Source organism: Pristis pectinata, chromosome 20 (assembly GCF_009764475.1).
Source record: "Pristis pectinata isolate sPriPec2 chromosome 20, sPriPec2.1.pri, whole genome shotgun sequence".
NCBI lineage: Eukaryota > Metazoa > Chordata > Chondrichthyes > Rhinopristiformes > Pristidae > Pristis > Pristis pectinata.
Genome location: NC_067424.1, coordinates 9,818,299 through 9,837,664, shown reverse-complemented (window position 1 = coordinate 9,837,664; position 19,366 = coordinate 9,818,299). Strand labels below are relative to the sequence as shown.

The window sequence follows — 19,366 nt, the reverse complement described above, 5'->3', positions numbered from 1 at the left end:
GTTTGCCTGGTTTAGAGAGTATGCATTATGAAGAGAGAACAAGGGAGCTAGGGCTTTACTCTTTGGAGAGAAGGAGGATGAGAGGAGACATGATAGAGGTGTACAAAATATTAAAAGGAATAGATAGAGTAGACAGCCAGTGCCTTTTTCCCAGGACATTAATGCTCAATACAAGAGGGCATGGCTTTAAAGTAATGGGTGGGAAGTTCAAGGGAGATATCAGAGGAAGGTTTTTTCACAGAGAGTGGTTGGGGCATGGAATGCGCTGCATGGGGTGGTGGTGGAGGCAGGTACATTGGTAAAATTCAAGAGATTGCTAGATAAGCATATGGAGGAATTTAAAATGGGGGATATGTGGGAGGAAGGGGTTAGATAGTCTTTGGTGAGGTTTAAAGGTCAGCACAACATTGTAGGCCGAAGGGCCTGTATTGTGCTGTACTGTTCTATGCTTCTATGGCATTATATCCTTATTTTGGTAAGGGGACACAAGTGGATTTCTTAATCCCACAGTACAATGCAGTGTAGTGTTCTGATGAGAGATTATTTTGTCTGTTACTTTGCATAATAGGGAAAACTAGCTCTTGAAGTGACCCCAAAAAACATTGTAATCTACTGTTTTATTGGACTCAACTAGTTCAAATATTCTCGCTCCTATCATTTCATTCTACTTCACTACCACCCAACCAAGCCCTACCTACCTTCAGGTGAAGGTATAAAGCACAAACACAGGATCTTATGTTCCATCTCCACAACTAACAATTATGCATTTATGTTGTATCTAAATAAGGCAAAATGTTCCAAATTGATTCAGAGGAAAGTTATTGAACAAAATATTATATTAAGGCATATATAAGATGTTAAGGCAGACAGTAAAAAGCTTGTCAAAGAGATAGTTTTCAGCAGTGTCTTAAAGGAAGATAGAGAGACAAGAAAAGATTTAGGGAGGCAATTCCGAAGCTTAGGGATTTGGCAGCTGAGGGTGATTGGTGGGCTAGCGATATTCAGCAGGCCAGAAACAGAGGAGTGCAGGAATATCACAGCGGTGCAGCTGGTACAGCCACTGCCTCACAGTGCTGGAGACCCTGATTCAATCCTGACCTCAGGTGCCGTCAGTGTGAAGTTTGCACGCTCTCCCTGTGACTACTTGGGTTTCCTCTGGGCGCTCCGTTTTCTCCCGCATCTCAATGATGTGCAGGTTGGTAGGTTAATTGGGCACTGAAAATTACCCCAATTGTGCAGATATGTGGTGGAATCCAAGGGGAGTTGCTGAAAATGTGGGGAGAATAAAATAAGGGGTTAATGTAAGATTAGTGTACTTGATGAAGTGTGGAGGATGAGTGTAAATGGGTGGTAGATGGTCTGGCAGACTCAGAGAACCAAAGGGCCTGCTTCCATGCTCTATTGCTCTACAGAGATACAAGAGACTGCAGATGCTGGAATCTGGAGCAACACAAAAAGCGCTGGAGGAACTCAGCAGGTCAGGCAGCATCTATGGAGGGAAATAAACAGTTGACGTTTTGGGTCGACACTCTTCTGGACATTCTGAGTCCAGATGAAGGGTCTCGACCCGAAGCGTTGACTGTCCATTTAGCTCCATAGATGCTGGCTGACCCGCTGAGTTCCTCCAGTGCTTTTAGTGTTGCTCTGTATTGCTATATGGCTTTAAGTACGAGGGGATGTTGAGTGGGGTGGGGTGGTGGCGGGGGGGGAAGGGTGAAGGGGAGACTTGAGGAGAGCTGCAGGAGATTAAAGACAATACAGAGATAGGAAGATATGGGAAGAGGATTCCTCCACCCCACGCCCCAGTCTATTTCTTTGACCAAACATGTTTCCAGCGTTCTGATTTATACCCTGAAGTCAAGTAAACCAGGCAAGGGACCCAAACCTCAGGCATTTCCAAAACCAGTTGGTAAATATATCTAATGTCACTGAAGTAAATATTTCATTTAACACAGGTCGAAAGTGTGTGTTCACCATAGTGATATTGACACAAACATTATTTCTGATAATCACTGGAGCAAAGTTTGCATTTTTAATCCCAAGGGCTTTATATTGCACTTGATGTGAAAAGTTGCACAATTTCCGTATCTCAATGTGATTAATGTTTGATTATGAAGTTAATGTGCAACATACCAGGTGGTACATTTACAATCCAGCTCTAAAACAGCACCAATCTGACACACTTCCCTTTTAAAGTTGACTCCCTGGAGGCTGGACAATACGTGTGTTTTTATTTACATTATGAATGTATTAGTTTGCACTACTGAATAGGTGATTGTGTGAAACATCCTTAAGGAGAAGGCAAAACTAAATCAGAAGGCAAAATTAAATCAGTATAGTTCATACAAGCAAGAGTGAAACCTGCATGAAACATTGACTCAAGCACTACGATTCACCACAGCCGTTTACACGTCAACAGTCCATTCCCAATCCGTTCGACCACCGAATATACTGACCTGCATTGATTCCCAGTGCCCGGTATATTGTCCTGAGTTCAGTTCCATAGGCAGGTGTAGCGATCAGAATTAGCTCTCATTGTATGGTGTTTTGATTTAATTAACTCTTGATGTCCATACATTGATCTGTGGTGACTCCTGATGCCCAGAATACTGATCTGCATTGATCCCCAGTACAGGGTATACAGATCTGAATTAACTCCCATTGCCTGGTATATTCATCACCATCATTGAATCATCATCATCAAATTATCATCATCAAATCATCATCATCAAAGATCCCCAGCATCAGGGCCATGCCATCTTCTCACAGCTACCATCAGGCAGGAGGTTCAGAAGCCTGAAGTCCCGCACCACCAGGTTCAAGAACAGCTACTTCCCTTCAACCACTCGGTTCTTAAACCAACTGGCACATCCCTAATCACTACAGTTTAGCAACACCATGACCACTTTGCACTAAAATGGACTTTGTGTGCGCATTTTGTTCTAGTTGTGTTCTTTCTTGTAAAAATTGTGTACGATTTATGCTTTATATTTTTCTTGTGAATGCTGCTTATATGATGCACAGTGTCACATTGCTTGTGGTGATGCTGCAAGTAAGTTTTTAAATTGCACCTGTTCATAAAGGTACTTGTGCATATGACAGTAAACTCGACTTTGATCTGAACTAATTCCTAATGGTAGATATACTAATATGAATTAACTCCTGGTAACCAGTAATAGTAATCTAAATTAAATCTCAATGCCAGATGTACTGATCTGAGTGATTGCCTCTGAGGAGGATTTTTTTGCTCTGGTGTCACAGGTCACCATGTGACTATTCAGCACGAAGCAGTTCTATCAGTTCTTGAGGTTGTATATCTAATCAGATGCAAGCATGATGCTGTCTTTCACAACTTTATTAGGTCTCTACTGCTTTGACATCTTGAGCTGTAAAGTTTCAGGTGTTTCAGTTCCTGTTTAATCATAGCTCTGCTGTTGATATAAAAAGACTTTTGTCCCCCTCTCACTATTCAAATGAGTACAAGCATTTCCCATTTAAGTGACCCTGAGACACTTCTTTATTGGACTAAGTGCTGTCTCTGATAGGTACGTGGGGTAAGGGTAGGAAGAAAGGGATGCTACAGAGAGAAGTATGTCATCGAGTTATACGTCACAGATACAGGCCCTTCAGTCCACCACATCCACACCGACATTTTTACCCATCTACACTAATCCTCTTCGCCTGCATTAGGCCTGTATCCTTCTATGCCTTGCCTATTTAACTGCCTTCTAAGTGTCTCTTAAATGTAATGATTGTCTCTGATTTCACCAACTTTTCTGGCAGCGAGTTCCACATCTCTGTGTAAAAAAAAACTTTCCCCTCAAATCCCCTTCAAACCTCCTTTCCTTCATCTTAAACCTGTTCCCTCTTGTGTTTGATACACTTCCCATATGTTAGGGGTATTTATGTATTTATATAAATATTTCTCCTTTTATATATCACTGTAAACAGAAAAGTTATGCTTGACTCTCTTTAACAGCTCTACCTTGGAATTTAACAATGAGAAGAGCCAGTGACTGTAAAAGGTCATCCATTAAGCCTTTGCTCTTCTAATCTCATTTGCAGCTTTGTGAGCTTCAAAAACTTGAGTTCATCCTAACCTCTGCTGCCCATTCCCTAACTATCAGCATCTACTTGACCATGATCACTGGTTCACAGTGACTGCCACGGCAGCAACATTTGATATCTGTTACTATCGACTTTAAATTCCTGTGTGGCCCTGACCCATCTCCAGACCTCAAACTCCAAGATCTCTTGTTACGTTCCACCTGGGTTTTTGCTCATTCCAAAGTTTCTTTGCTCCAACATTGTCAGCTGCTGAGGGCTTAAGTTTCTGTATGACACTCCCACCTCTTTGATGATGCTTATGGTCACCTTCCCCCTTAACTCCCAGTGAATAACATTAATGAATGGGGGCACAGACGACTGATAACACCGACATTGGGTTTGTAGTGTAGAGGACAACTCAACTGCAAAAAATGCGCCAGCATGTGTTTTGTTTTACCGGAAACCCATTTGCCAATGCTATAGAAATTCAAGAGGATGTTGCCAGGACTAGAGGGCCTGAGCAAAAGGGAAAGGTTGGCCAGGCTAGGTTTCTATTCCTTGGAACGTAGGAGAATGAGGGGCAACCATATAGAAGTGTTTAAAATTATGAAAGGGATACATAAAGTGGATGGTAACAATCTTTTCCCCAGGGTAGGGGAGTCCAAAACTAGGGAGCTTGGGTTTAGGGTGAGAGGGGAAATATTTAAAAGGCACCTGACGGGCAAATTTTTCACACAAATGGTGGTGAGTATATGAAATGAGCTGCCAGAGGAAGTGGTTGAGGCAGGTACAATAGTATCATTCAAGAAGCACTTAGATAGATAGATGGAGGGGAGGACTTGGAGGGATATGGGGCAAATGCAGGAAATTGGGACCAGCTGGGTGGGCAATGTGGTCAGCATGGACAGGTTGGGCCGATGGGTCTGTATCTGTGCTATGTTGCTCTATGACTCCATGACTCTAAGTAACTATCACCACTGTGACTGGGACAACATCTGGGCAGAAAAATGCAAGTTGCTATTCTCGTCCTATCAGGGGTTTGGACAACAATCCAATTTCAAAGTTGTTACGTATCAAGATATCCCTCCTGACTGGGCATACCGGTGGAGTCTAAACCCAGTTCTTAATGGAAACCAGATTAAACCACACATGTAGCCATAAAAATGGCACAATGTCTACAGGGAGAGTTGAGAGAAATGAAAATGTTATTTTGCTACAGTTCCCACTGAGTGATGAAGAGAACCATTGATAAAGATGCCATTATACTCATGCTGATAAAGTTTCTTCCATTACATTGACTTTCTATTGAGATCATTTCAGCTCTAGCCCTCAATTAAGAAATAACTGAAAACAGCAGCGGTAAATGTTATCTTTGTTATCCTCAGGATATGAATATTGCTAGTAAGGTCAACATTTACTGCTCAACTCAAGTTGCCTAGAGACAATACGTGTAAACCTAACTCAACGGGAAACATGGAGGAGACGCAAGAGGCTGAAGCTGCTGGAGTCCTGGAGCAACGCACGAAGCGCTGGAGGAACTCAGCAGATCAGGCAGCATCTACAGAGGGAAATGGACAGTTGATGTTTTGGGTCGAGACCCTTCAACACCTTCGGTTTAAGAGTAAGTACAGCAAGTGCATATTAAACTCATCTCAGATTTCTGTTCTCCTCTACATTCACTTTCCGAAAAACACTGGGAGCTCCAACAAGGGAGAGCATGGAATATCGTTGGACAGAGGCTTTCCCCGAGCTCACAGCCCGGATAGTTGTTTTCACTCTCTTTATTCATTGCTTGCTCATTTGTTCCCTAACAAGACAACCATCCTTATCGAAGTGTTGAAAGGATCATTTACGGGTCAATTCATAAATCCATGTTCCTCATTGACTTTTATTTCTTACGTTCTCCTCCACAGAGATAGGTTGGGAAAGTAGATGTCGATTTGGAAGTTCAGCCACAACCACATGAAATGGTAGAATAAGCTCAGTCATCAACAGGAACTAGAGGGACTGAATGGCCTTTCTGCATTGTAAATTCAATGTAACATTCCAGTTCAAAGAAGTCAACAACGTTTCCCTGCTGAGGTAAAATGCTGTCCAAATTGTTTGTGATTCAAACCCACTTATGCACCAACCTCACAACAATGCATCCTCGACCCAATCTCACCATCATTGCAGTCCCAAATTAGCCATTCTCTGGTACTTTATATAGACATTGCCAACTAATGTTGATTTTGGTGTACTTCTGCAAATTAGCCTGATTTGTACCGGATATCCAAATTAACTTTATATCTGAGTTTTACACCACATGGGAAGAAGAAGCTATCATTTCCTTGTATCTGACCATTTATCAACTTACTGGATCACTGTGAGGTACCAGCTGTAAAATTTCTCTCCCCTTAAGTTTGCTGGCAATGTCTCAGCAATAATTATGTATTGGTATGGCTTATTACTGTCACATGTACTGAGGTACAGTAAAAAGTTTGTCTTGCATACCGTTCATACAGATCAATTCATTACACAGTGCATTGAGGTAGTATAAGGTAAAACAATACAGAATGCAGAGCAAAGTGTAACAGTACAGTGAACATGCAGTGCAGGTAGACAATAAGGTGCAAGGACATAACGAGGTAGATTGTGAGGTCAATAGACCATTTTATTGTACTAGGGGACCATTCAATAGTCTTATAACAGCAGGATAGAAGCTGTGCTTGAGCCTGGTGGTATGTGCTTTCAGGCTTTTGTATCTTCTCCCCAATGGGAGAGGGGAGAAGAGAGAATGTCCAGGGTGGGTGGGGTCTTTGAATATGCTGGCTGGAGAGGAGGCTGGTTTCTGTGATGCGCTGAGTTGTGTCCACAAATCTCTGCAGATCCTTGCGGTCACGGGCAGAGCAGTTGTCGTACCAGCCGTGATGCATCCGGATAGGATGCTTTCTATGGTGCATCAATAAAAATTGGTGAGGGTCGACTGGGACTCCCCAAATGTGGGTTAAAAAAAATCCCAAGGTACTTCACAGAGGTGTCAGGGAGATACAGGGGACAAGATAAACTGGGACAGATGAAGAAGAGTGACCAAAATTTAGTACTAGAGATGGGTTTTAAGAAGGATCTTAAAGGAAGAGAGGAGGAAAGCTGTGGTAACATCACAGAGCTGTAAGACCATAATAAGACAGGAGCAGGATTAGGCCACTCAGCCCTTCCAAGTCTGCCCCACCATTCAATATGATCATGTTTGATCTTCCCCAGGCCTCATCACCTCCTCTGTGCCCAGTTTCCCAGAGCCCTCAATTCCCTGATCTTTCAAAAATGTACCTACTTCCTCTTTAATTACCTCCAACCATGAAGTTCCCACAACTCTCTGTGGTAGAGAATTCCAGAGATTCACTACCCTCTGTGGGAAGGTCTTCACCCACCTCAGTTTTAAATGGCTACCCCCTAATCTTATAACGATGTCCCTTCATTTAAGGTTATCCAACCAGTGGACACATCTCAACATCCATCCCTTCAAGCCCCTTCAGGAACTTACACATTTCAATAAACTCACCACTCATCTAAACTCCACAGAATATATATTTAATTTTCTTTTTTAGTGAGACACAACAGACTGTAGATGCCGGAATCTGGAACAACAAATGATCTGCTGGAGGAACTCAGTGGGTCGAGCAGCATCTGTGGGAGGAAAGAAATTGTCGACCTTTTGGGTCAAAACCCTGCATCAGGTTTCCTTGACTAATTCCTTTAGCCACTTGTGAGAGGACAACCCTCTCATCACTGGAATCAGCCGAGTGAATCTCTTTAGGACAACCTCTAATTTCAATATATCCTTTCTTAAAATGATGACCAAGACTGTGCGCATACTCCAGGTGTGGCCTCACCAGCACCCTGTACAATTGTAACCATACTTCCGTATTTCTAAACCCCAACCCTCTTCCAACAAAAACCATTATGTCGTTTGCTTTCCAAGTGCTAACATTTTTGCAGTTCATGGATGAAAACACCTAAATCCCTCTGTCGCATGGTAGTGTAGCGGTTAGCGTAACGCTATTACAGCACCAACAACCTGGGTTCAATTCCTGCCACTGTCTGTAAGGAGTTTGTACATTCTCCCCAGGTGCTCTGTTTTCCTCTCACGTTCCAAAGACGTACGGGTTAGGAAGCTGTGGGCATGCTATGTTGGCGCCAGAAGAGTGGCAACACTTGCGGGCTGCCCCCAGAACACACTACGCAAAAGCTGCATTTCACTGTGTGTTTCGATGTACATCAAAATCTTATCTACATCACTCATCTGTATCTTTTGTTCATTCAGATCATGGTCTGTCTTTCAATTCCTCTTACCAAAGTGCTTATTAACCTCATACTTTCCTACATTAATCTCCAAGTTTTCACCCAGTCACTCAATCTATCTATATCTAGTTGCAGAGTCCTCATGTCCCCATTACAACATGCACTATTTTCATGTTGTTGGCAAACATAGATAACTTACACTCCTCCAGCCCATTAATATATATCTTAAATAATTGAGGGCCACAAACCAATATTTGGGGCACTCCTCCAGTTGCATCCTTCTAGCCTGAAAAATTCCCATGTCTTCCAACTTTCTGTCTTCTCTGATATAATCAATCTTCATTCCATGCTAGCGCACTTCTCCTAAAACCGTGAGCTTTTATCTTGTGCATCAGCTTTTATGTTGCACTTTGTTAAATGTCTTTTGAAAATCCACATAAACTGCATTTACAGGTTACCCTCCTGTTACAACCTCAGGGAACTCCAGCAAATTTGTCAAACATCATTTACCTTTCCTAAAACCATGCTGACTCGATTTGATTATATTAAGCTTCTCTAAATGACTAGCTATTTCTTCCTTGATTATAGACTGCAACATCTTGCCAAGAACAGATGTTAAGCCAACAACCCTTTAAGGATGACAATTTTTAATAGCATGGTTTGGAAGTGAGGATATGATTTGCATCACAGTGTTATTAAGAATGACCTTGCACACACAAACCACTTTAAACAATTCATCAAAGTATTTTACAATCAGTAAAGATGAAGTGTAGTTACTGCTGCGGAGCATGGAAATGTAGGAATCAAATGATGTGCAGCAAGATCTGACAAGCAGCAATGAATTAGTGAATAGACTGAGAGACAAATGTTGGCTAGAACTGAAGAAAGACTCTCCTGTTCTTCTCTGAATAGCGCCATAGGGTAGAAGGACCTTAGGTTTAACATTGCAACTGAAAAGCAAGATCTCCAATCGTGTAACCTTCCCTTAGTATTCCACTGGAGTGCCAACCCGGATTGTGTAGAATACTACTTCGGATCAAGATCTACGGACAGGTGAGATTGCTACCAGAAACACTGCAGCAGACAACTAATGTCCTCTGGATCATATTGCTATCAAGAGAGCTTGGTTGGCATTCATATGGGAAGAATTGGCACTTAGGGCATTAGGGAACTGTTCACCCTCTGTGGAACTTGAAGGCCAGTGAGAGTCCAGGGACTGAGGAGGGGAATAAAACCAGGCAGGAAGAAATCATTTCATTAAACTTGGTTGTGTATCCTTCAACAGGCAGTGGGGATCAACTGAGGTGCAATGTGGATTGATCCCCTTTTGAGTTCGTAAGATTTATTCATTAGTCATGTGCACATCGAAACACACAGTGAAATGAATCTTTTAGTGGAGAGTGTTCTGGGGGCAGCCCGCAAGTGTTGCCAAATAGCATGCCCACAACTTCTTAACCCATACGTCTTTGGAATGTGGGAGGAAACCAGAGCACCCAGAGGAAACCCACGCAGACACGGGGAGAACATACAAACTCCTTACAGACAAAAACTTCGGAGGACTCGGGCTTCGGTTCGGAGGACTTCGGAGCAGCTGAATGTTTTCTCTGTTTATCACTTTTATTAGGGTTTTTGGTGTAAGGGTTAGACTTTTATAAGTTTTTTCTAACTAGTCAAGTGGGGGCTGGACTGCGCAGGCGCGGCGCGGGCAGCTTAAAAAAGGAAACAGCCTATAGAGCGGGCAGCGTTGGAGCGGGCAGCAGAGTGAGTGGGAGCAGAGTGGTTAGGCTTTGGCTCAAGGGGCTTCGGCATGAAGGGGCAAGGAGGGTAAGTAGCTGGTAAGTAGGTAAAGGAAAGGTTTACCTGTTGTCTACTATAGATTTGTAGGTGGGACTAACTAGGGAAAAAAGAAAGGTAGTCAGATGGAGGACATGGTGGTGTGCTGCAGCTGTTTGATGTGGGAACTCGTGGACCTTGCTGCGATCCAAGATGGCCACATCTGCAGTAAGTGCTTGAGGCTGGATGAACTTTGGCTCAGAGCTGATGAGCTGGAGTCACAGCTACAAACACTGTGCAGCATAAGGGAGGGAGGGAGTTATGTAGACACGGTCCATCAGGTGACAGTCAGCCCCCCTTAGAGCAGGTACATCTGAGGTTCAGGAGGCAGATAGAATGGTGACTGTCAGGGGAGGGAAGAGGAAGAAGAAGTCAGGCAGGCAGACAGAGCAGCGAACCCCGGAGGCTGTTCCCCTCAGTAACAGGTTTTCTGCCTTGGAAGCTGTTGAGGGGGATGACCTGCAGGGGCCTAGCTACAGTTACCAGGTCTCCGGCACTGGGACTGGTACTGCTGCTCAGAAGGGAAGGGTGGGAAAGAGACATGCGGTAGTGATAGGGGACTCAATAGTCAGGGAAACAGACAGGAGGTTCTGTGGCAGTGAGCATGAATCCCGGATGGTATGTTGCCTCCCAAGTGCCAGGGTCCAGGATGTCACTGATCAGGTCCACAGCATGCTTGAGCGGGAGGGAGAGCAGCCAGAAGTTGTGGTCCATGTTGGCACCAACGACAGAGGTAGGAAGGGGGATGAGGTCCTGAAGAGCGAGTTCAGGGAGCTAGGCAGAAGATTGAGGAACAGAACCTCAAGGGTAGCAATCTCAGGATTGCTGCTGGTGCCACGCGATAGTGAAGGCAGGAATAGGAGGAGGTGGCAGATTAATGCATGGCTGAGAAGTTGGTGCGGGAGGGAGGGTTTTAGATTTCTGGATCATTGGGATCTCTTCTCGGGAAGGTGGGACCTGTACAGAGAGGACGGGTTACACCTGAACCAGAAGAGGGCCAATATCCTTGCGGCGAGATTTGCTAGGGTGGTTCGGGAGGGTTTAAACTAGTTTTTGAGGGGGAAGGGAACTGGAGAAGTAGGTCGGAGGAAGAAGGGGATGGGGAAAAGTTAGATCAAACAGGTAGAGAGGCTTTGGGGAAGGAGAAGCAGAATACAGGCTGTAAAAGTAGTAAGGCAGATGGACTGAAGTGTGTTTACTTAAATGCAAGAAGTGTCAGGAATAAGGGGGATGAACTGAGGGCTTGGATAAGTATGGGGGACTATGATATCGTGGCTATTACTGAGACGTGGCTGACGTCAGGGGAGGAGTGGATATTGAATATTCCTGGTTTTCGGTGTTTTAAGAGGGATAGGGAAGGGGGGAGAAGAGGAGGAGGGGTGGCAATACTGGTCAGGGACACTGTTATGGCTGTGGAAAAGATGGATGTTGTAGAAGGATCATCTCTAGAGTCCATATGGGTGGAATTAAGGAACAGGAAGGGAGCAGTTACTCTACTAGGAGTATTCTATAGGCCCCCCAGTAGCAGTAGAGATATAGAGGAGCAGATTGGCAGGCAGTGTTTGGAGAGAAGCAAAAATAACAGTGTTGTTATAATGGGAGACTTCAACTTCTCAAAGATAGACTGGAACCTACTTTGTGCCAAAGGTTTAGATGGGACGGAATTTGTTAAATGTGTCCAGGAGGGATTCCTGACGCAGTATGTTGACAGGCCGACTAGAAGGAACGCCATGTTAGATCTAGTTTTAGGAAATGAACCAGGACAGGTGAAGGATCTATTGGTGGGTGAGCATTTGGGGGACAGTGACCATTGCTCCATAACCTTTAAAATTGTCATGGACAGGGACAGGTGCAGAGAGGACAAGAGTATTTTTAATTGGGGAAGGGCAAACTATGAGGCTATAAGGAGAGAACTTGGGAGTGTAAATTGGGATGTCCTTTTTGAAGGAAAATGGACCATGGAGATGTGGTCGATGTTCAGGGATCTTATGCAGGATGTTAGGGATAAATATGTCCCGGTGAGGCAGAGAAGGAATGGCAGGGTGAAGGAACCGTGGGTGACGAGAGAGGTGGAATGACTTGTTAGGGAGAAGAAGGTAGCGTACATGAGGTATAAGCAGCAAGGTTCAGACAGGGCCTGTGAGGAATATAGGGTAGCGAGGAAGGAACTTAAAGGGCTGAGGAGAGCTAGAAGGGGACATGAAAAGGCGTTGGCTAGTAGGGTTAAGAAAAATCCCAAGGCCTTTTTCACGTACGTGAAGGGTAGGAGGATGGCTAGGGTGAAGGTAGGTCCGATTAAGGACAAAGGTGGGAGAATGTGCCTGGAGGCGGCGGAAGTGGGAGAAGTTCTCAATGAATACCTCTCTTCGGTATTCACCAAGGAGAGGGGTCTCGATGACGCTGAAGGGAGTGCTGGTAGGGGTAATGTTCTCGAGGTTGTAGATATCAAGAGAGAGGATGTGTTGAAGTTGTTAAATAATATTAAGACAGATAAGTCTCCGGGGCCTGGAGGGATTTTCCCCAGGCTGCTTCGAGAGGCTAGGGAGGAGATTGTTGAACCGCTGGTAAGGATCTTTGAGTTCTCGTTTTCCACGGGGATGGTGCCAGAGGATTGGAGGGTTGCGAATGTTGCCCCCTTGTTCAAAAAAGGCAATAGGGATAGTCCAGGGAATTATAGACTGGTGAGTCTCACATCTGTGGTGGGTAAGCTGTTAGAAAGGATTCTAAGGGATAGGATTTATGAACACCTTGAGAATCATGGACTGATTAGGGACAGCCAGCATGGCTTTGTGAAGGGAAGATCTTGCCTCACAAGCCTGATAGAGTTCTTTGAGGAGGTGACTAGGAAGATTGATGAGGGTAGTGCGGTGGATGTGGTCTATATGGATTTTAGTAAGGCGTTTGATAAGGTTCCTCATGGTAGGCTTCTTCAGAAGGTCAGAGGCCAAGGGATCCAGGGAAGCTTGGCTGTGTGGATTAGGAATTGGCTTGCATGTAGAAAGCAGAGGGTTGTGGTGGAAGGAGTGCCCTCGGATTGGAGGGCAGTGACTAGTGGTGTCCCGCAGGGATCGGTTCTGGGACCTCTACTTTTTGTGATATTTATAGATGACTTAGATGAGGGGGTGGAAGGTTGGGTTAGTAAGTTTGTGGACAACACTAAGATCGGCGGTGTTGTGGATAGTGTGGAGGGCTGTCGGAGCTTACAGAGGGATATTGATAGGATGCAGAGCTAGGCTGACAAGTGGCAGATGGAGTTCAATCCGGAGAAGTGTGAGGTGGTACACTTTGGAAGGACAAACTCCAGGGCAGAGTACATGGTAAACGGCAAGGTACTTGGCAGTGTGGAGGAGCAGAGGGATCTGGGGGTTCATATTCACAGTTCATTGAAAGTTGCCTCACAGGTGGAAAGAGCAGTTAAGAAGGCCAATGGGATGTTGGCTTTCATAAGTCGCGGGATTGAGTTTAAGAGCCGCAAAGTGATGATGCAACTTAACTCTAGTTAGGCCACACTTGGAGTACTGTGTTCAGTTTTGGTTGCCTCATTATAGGAAGGATGTGGAGGCGTTGGAGAGGGTGCAGAGGAGATTTACCAGGATGCTGCCTGGATTAGAGCATATTGAATATGAGGAGAGGCTTAAGGTGCTAGGGCTTTATTCACTGGAAAGGAGGAGGATGAGAGGAGACATGATAGAGGTATATAAAATATTGAGAGGAATAGATAGAGTAGACAGTCAGTGCCTCCTTCCCAGGGCACCAATGCTCAAGACAAGAGGGCATGGCTTTAAGGTTATGGGTGGGAGGTTCAGGGGAGATATCAGGGGGAGATTTTTCACCCAGAGAGTGGTTGGTGCATGGAATGCACTGCCTGGGGTGGTGGTGGAGGCAGATACATTGGACAGGTTTAAGAGCTTGTTGGATAGGCATATGGAGGAATGTGAGATAGAGGGATATGCAGGAGGAAAGGGTTAGGTAGTGTGAGGGTGGTTTGATGGACGGCACAACATGGTGGGCCGAAGGGCCTGTTTTGTGCTGTATGGTTCTATGGTTCTTTGGTTCTATGACAGTGGCTGGAATTGAACCCGGGTCGCTAGCGCTGTAATAGCATTACACTAACCACTACACTGCATTGCAGGCTTGTCAGCACATCTGCCTTTTTTATATTCAAGGGATGTCTCCAAAAGATTTTGGATGGAGGGAGATTTCAAGAGATTGATCTGTTGAGATTGGTCTGTTTGGAAGTGTTGACACAAGAGGCTGAAATCCGGAGCCACAATCAATCTGCTGGAGGAACTCAGTGGGTCAAGCAGCACCTGTGGGAGGAAAGGAATTGTCGAATTGTTTCAGGTCAAAACTTGATGCAGGGTTTCGACCCGAAACGTTGACAATCCCTTTCCTCCCACAGTTTCTACTCGACCGCTGAGTTCCTCCAGCAGAGTATTTGGAAATGTTGGCAGGCAAAGGGTTAATGGAAAACTGAGAAGCTTTTCCCATGATTGTATGAAAGTCCACATCATTTCTATCTTGTTATTGCTGAGGTGACCTTTGTACCCATGTTACCTGGAGACAATCTGTTGCTGACTCTAACACACCCAGAGCGAAGTTATGTTCACTTCATCCCACATAGTGCAACAGAGTCTTCAACTAGATTATGTGGTTAAGTCTCTTTACTCTGGGACTATATCCAGTTTGAGGAGAAATTTCACTGATAGTTTCCTGCTACACATATATAATGATACAGACTCCTCAATTTTTTTCTACATTTGCCTCATTGCTGCAATACACTAACCGAATGATTGACCTTTAACAGAGGATGAAAGTAACTTCTCTCTGGGTGTGCTGGGTCTGGCAATTGATTGTATTCAGGGAACACACCACTCTCCCCTTCCAGGAACAAATATGCCTACTGACTTCCGCAAGTTACAGCAATTCAAAGAAATAAATATTGCTTTTACTGTGTCCTCAACTCAATCACATTTCTTTGGAAGTCCATCCCACAAATAATAATGACCAAACACTTGTTTTAGTTATGTTGTTGAAGGATAAATACTGGCCGGGACGTGGGAGAGGACCCCCTGCTCTCCTCTGAAATGTGCCTTGGGGTCTTTTACTGTTATCTGAAATAGAGTCATAGAGTCATACAGCACAGAAACAGGCCCTTTGGCCCAACTGGTCCATACCGACCAAGACTTCCATCGAAGCTAGTCGCATTTGCCTGTGTTTGGCCCATATCCCTCTAAACCTTTCCTATCCGTGTACCTCCACTGTTCTCAGATTACAGTTTAAAGATGACTTAGAACATAGAACAGTACTGCACAGTAACAGGACCTTCGGCCCACGGTGTTGTGCTGGATTAATTAAACTAGTAATTAAATGCCGAACTAAAGTAATCCCTTCTGCCTGCACAATGTCCATATCCCTCCATTCTCTGCACATCCACGTTCCTATCTAAGAGCCTCTTAAATGCCTTATCGTATCTACCACCACCCCTGGCAGCGCATTCCAGGTACCCACCATCTTCTATGTAAAAAAACGTGTCCTGCACATCTCCTTTGAACATTCCCCCTCTCACCTTAAATGCAGGCCCTCTAGTATTGGATATTTCAACCCTGGGGAAAACATACTGGCTGTCTATTCTATCTATGTCTCTCATACTCTTATAAACATCTATCAGGATAAAGGTGTTCAAAATTATGAAAGGTTTTACTGAACAGGCAGACAATGTCCACCGGCTGAATGTTCAGTGACCGGAGTTCACCCGTCTAAGGGTGATGAAGTGTAAAATCTTTACACTGAGGTGGAATGCAGTCTGAAAAAGTAGTGGAAGAAGATGCAGTACTGACTTTCAAAAGGAAATTTAAAAGATTGAAAAGGGAAAAAAAATTACTTGTCTATGAGAAAAGAGCAGGGGGATAGCACATTGGATAGCTCAGAACTTCTTCCAATGTTCTGTGAAATGAGGTTACGTGCAGTAAGTTCCTTCTCTTTTCGACTAGGGTTGGGATGCCTTGCATGCTTTATTTTCTCAGGGGAGTTTAACAGAATGAGCTGTCTAGTAACACTGAACGTTACTGTTACTAGAAACTCATCAGCAATTCTCATTTCACTCTATTTATATTCCAGGCTTTCACTAAAAACTCCTCATCGACACTATGTGCCACTCCCAGTGGTCATTACAACAGGAAAAATAAAAATCATACAAGGACACAAGAAAATGTGAGCAAGAGTAGTCCAACTGGCCCCTTAATCCTGCCCCACCATTTAACATGATCTGGTTGATCTACCCCAGGCCTCAACACCTTCTCAGTCCCAGATCCCCACAGTCCTTAACCTCCCCCCCCCAGTCATTGAAACATTTCTCTACCTCCACTTAGCATCTACTGATCCAACCTCCACAACTCACTGGGGCAGAGAATTCTAGAGATTCACTACCCTCTGCAAGAAGAAATTTCAAAGTACCTTGGTTTTAATGACTGTCCCCTTAGACTGAAACTGTGTCCCCTCATTTGAGACTCTCCCACGAGTGAAAACAACATCAGATCATGCCTGACATTTCAAACACACAATTCCTGTCATTCTGTTTCGTGCCCTCTTCATATCATGGGGCCACTGGCTCAGACTCAGCTACAGCTCCACTGGCCACACACTCCATAAGACTATAAGGTATATAGGAGCAGAATTAGGCCACTCAGCCCATCGAGTCTGCTCTGCTATTCAATTATGGCTGATTTATTTTCAACTGTGTTCTCCCACCTTCTCCCCATAACCCTTAACCCCCTTACCAATCAATAAACTATCAACCTCTGCCTTAAATACACCCAATGACTTGGCCTCCGCAGTCCTCCATGGTAACAAATTCCACACTCTAGCTGAAGAAGTTACTCTTCATCTCAGTTCTAAAGGGATGTCCCCATTTTCTGAGGTTGTGCCCTCGGATCCTCGATTCTCCTACTAATGAAAACATCCTCGCCACATCCACTCTATCCAGGCCTTTCAGTATTCAGTAGGTTTCAATGAGATCCCCCTTCATCCTTCTTAACTCCATTGAATACAGGCACAAAGCTATCAAACGCTCATCTAATGAGTCTAAACAAAGAGCAGGCAGATCATTTGCATCTACACCAGCTCAATTCTGCTTTACTCCATCAAACCAAGATTCTGACCAAGAGGAGAATTGGGATTTTGGCGATACCTCTGACATAACAGCATAAGAAATAGGAGTCGATGTAAGTCCTTTGGCCTCTCAAACTTGCTCTGTCATTCACCACGATAATGGCTGTTCTGATCTTATCCTCTGCTCCATTTTTCTCCCTGATCCTCAGTTCCCCTCTTGCCCAAAAATCTGTTTACATCAGACTTAAGAACGTACAATGGTTCAATATCCACAGCTCTCTGGGTTAGAGAATTCCTGACCCTGAGATAAGAAATTTTTCCTCACAAGAACCTAAGAAGGAGTAGGCCATTTAACTTGTGCCTGCTCTGGCATTCAATAAAATCAAGACTGATCTTTAACCTCAGTGCCATTTTCCTGAACTAATCCCATATTTCTTGATTCTCTTTATCCATGTCTTAAGTGGGTGATCCCCTTATTCTATGCCTCCTAGTTCGTGATTACCCCATGAGGGGAAATGTCTTCTCAGTGTCTATTCCTGCCAAGCCCCCTCAGAATCATACCTCATCATTCATTCTTCTAAACTCCAATGAGCCCACCTGCTCAATCTTTCCTCCTTCATCACAGGAATCAACCCAGAGGACCTTCTCTGAACTTCCCAGTGCAGGTATATCCCTCTTTATATAAGACCAGGACTTTACACTGTGCTCCAGATGCAGGCTCACCAATACACGCACAGCCGTAGTAAGACCTCCCTACTTTAATGCTCTACTCACCCTTCAATTATTACTCCCCTATCAAAGCAGCAGACCACAAATATATTAGAAGGAAAAATTTGGATTCATACAGTGTGTCTTCAAAACCTCAGGGCAGCCTAAAGTGCATTGAATTCAATGAAGTACATTTTAAGTGTAGTTTACTGTTGCAATAAAGAAAATACAGTGACCAGTTTGCAGTAGGACACACAATTCATGCAGAAACATGGTATACACACAAGTATGTACATACTCACACATTACATACACAATATGTGTAAAAACATACAAATGCTGTATGCATATACATGCACAATAGGCACATAGTACACACATGTACTGTATATGCTTACCGATGTACTTCAGTAAGTATTGCCAGACATTGGCAAGGACTGAGATCATTCACTGGTCCCTGTCATAACGAGTCCATCTGTAGAATCCCAGTAAATCAATTTTTACTGGAGATCACATCTGAAGTCCATCAATACACCTGCTACACTATACTAGATAGTGCCTTAACTACCAGGCGTCAAGTAAATCTATCAAAGAGCCTTAAATACTGAAAGTACCTGATTAAGGCTGGTTTGTTTTCTTGAAGAGAATCAGAGGTTCCTTTTACCGGTAAGACAAGCAGGAGTCATAAGTTTTTACAAACTGCGACACGAAAGTTAGAGCAAAGTCCAGCTCATTTAAGCCTGTCTGCTGTGATTCCAGGAGGCTGCCTTAACTTGCGAGTTAAACAATAATGCTGCAGTGCCACAAAATAAATTCTGCTAAGATCTACGTTATGGTTACCACACCCTCTTTCCTTGGTTGCTTTCACATCCTGCTGGCCCTGCCTCTCTCCAAGTTCCTCCGCCAATCCTAAAGACAGCAAATAATAAAAAAGGAGGGAGACTCTTTCACACAGTGCTTTTCATACTCCTGTGTTACGCACAAAATACAATGGCCAATTTGTACTCAGACCTGCTGTCGCAAACAGCAATAAGATAACGAACAAATTATATGCTGTTATAATCTTGGTTAAAGGATGAACTTATTATGATGCAGAAGAGGGCCATTTGGCCCACTGAGTCCATACCAGCTGTCAAGTCAAGTTAATTAGGATTTTAAGATAAGATATCTTTATTAGTCAAAACACACAGTGAAATGCACCTTTTGCGTAGAGTGCTCTGGGGGCAGCCCGCAAGTGTCGCTACGCTTCCGGCGCCAACATAGCACGCCCACAACTTCCTAACCCGTACGTCTTTGGAATGTGGGAGGAAACCAGAGCACCCGGAGGAAACCCACACAGACATGGGGAGAACATACAAACTCTTTACAGACAGCGGCTGGAATTGAA

The 19,366-nt window shown here is 44.1% G+C and overlaps 1 protein-coding gene across 1 annotated transcript in view; it reads right to left on the bottom strand.

Moving 5' to 3' along the window:
* Positions 1 to 18,751, bottom strand: part of LOC127580877 (epidermal growth factor receptor kinase substrate 8-like) — a 78,449-nt gene extending 59,698 nt beyond the window's left edge. The window contains exon 1 of the mRNA XM_052034846.1: positions 18,594 to 18,751. The gene's annotated coding sequence lies outside the window, so the exon portion shown is untranslated. The remainder of the gene's footprint in view (positions 1 to 18,593) is intronic.
* Between the last annotated feature and the right edge of the window lie 615 nt (positions 18,752 to 19,366).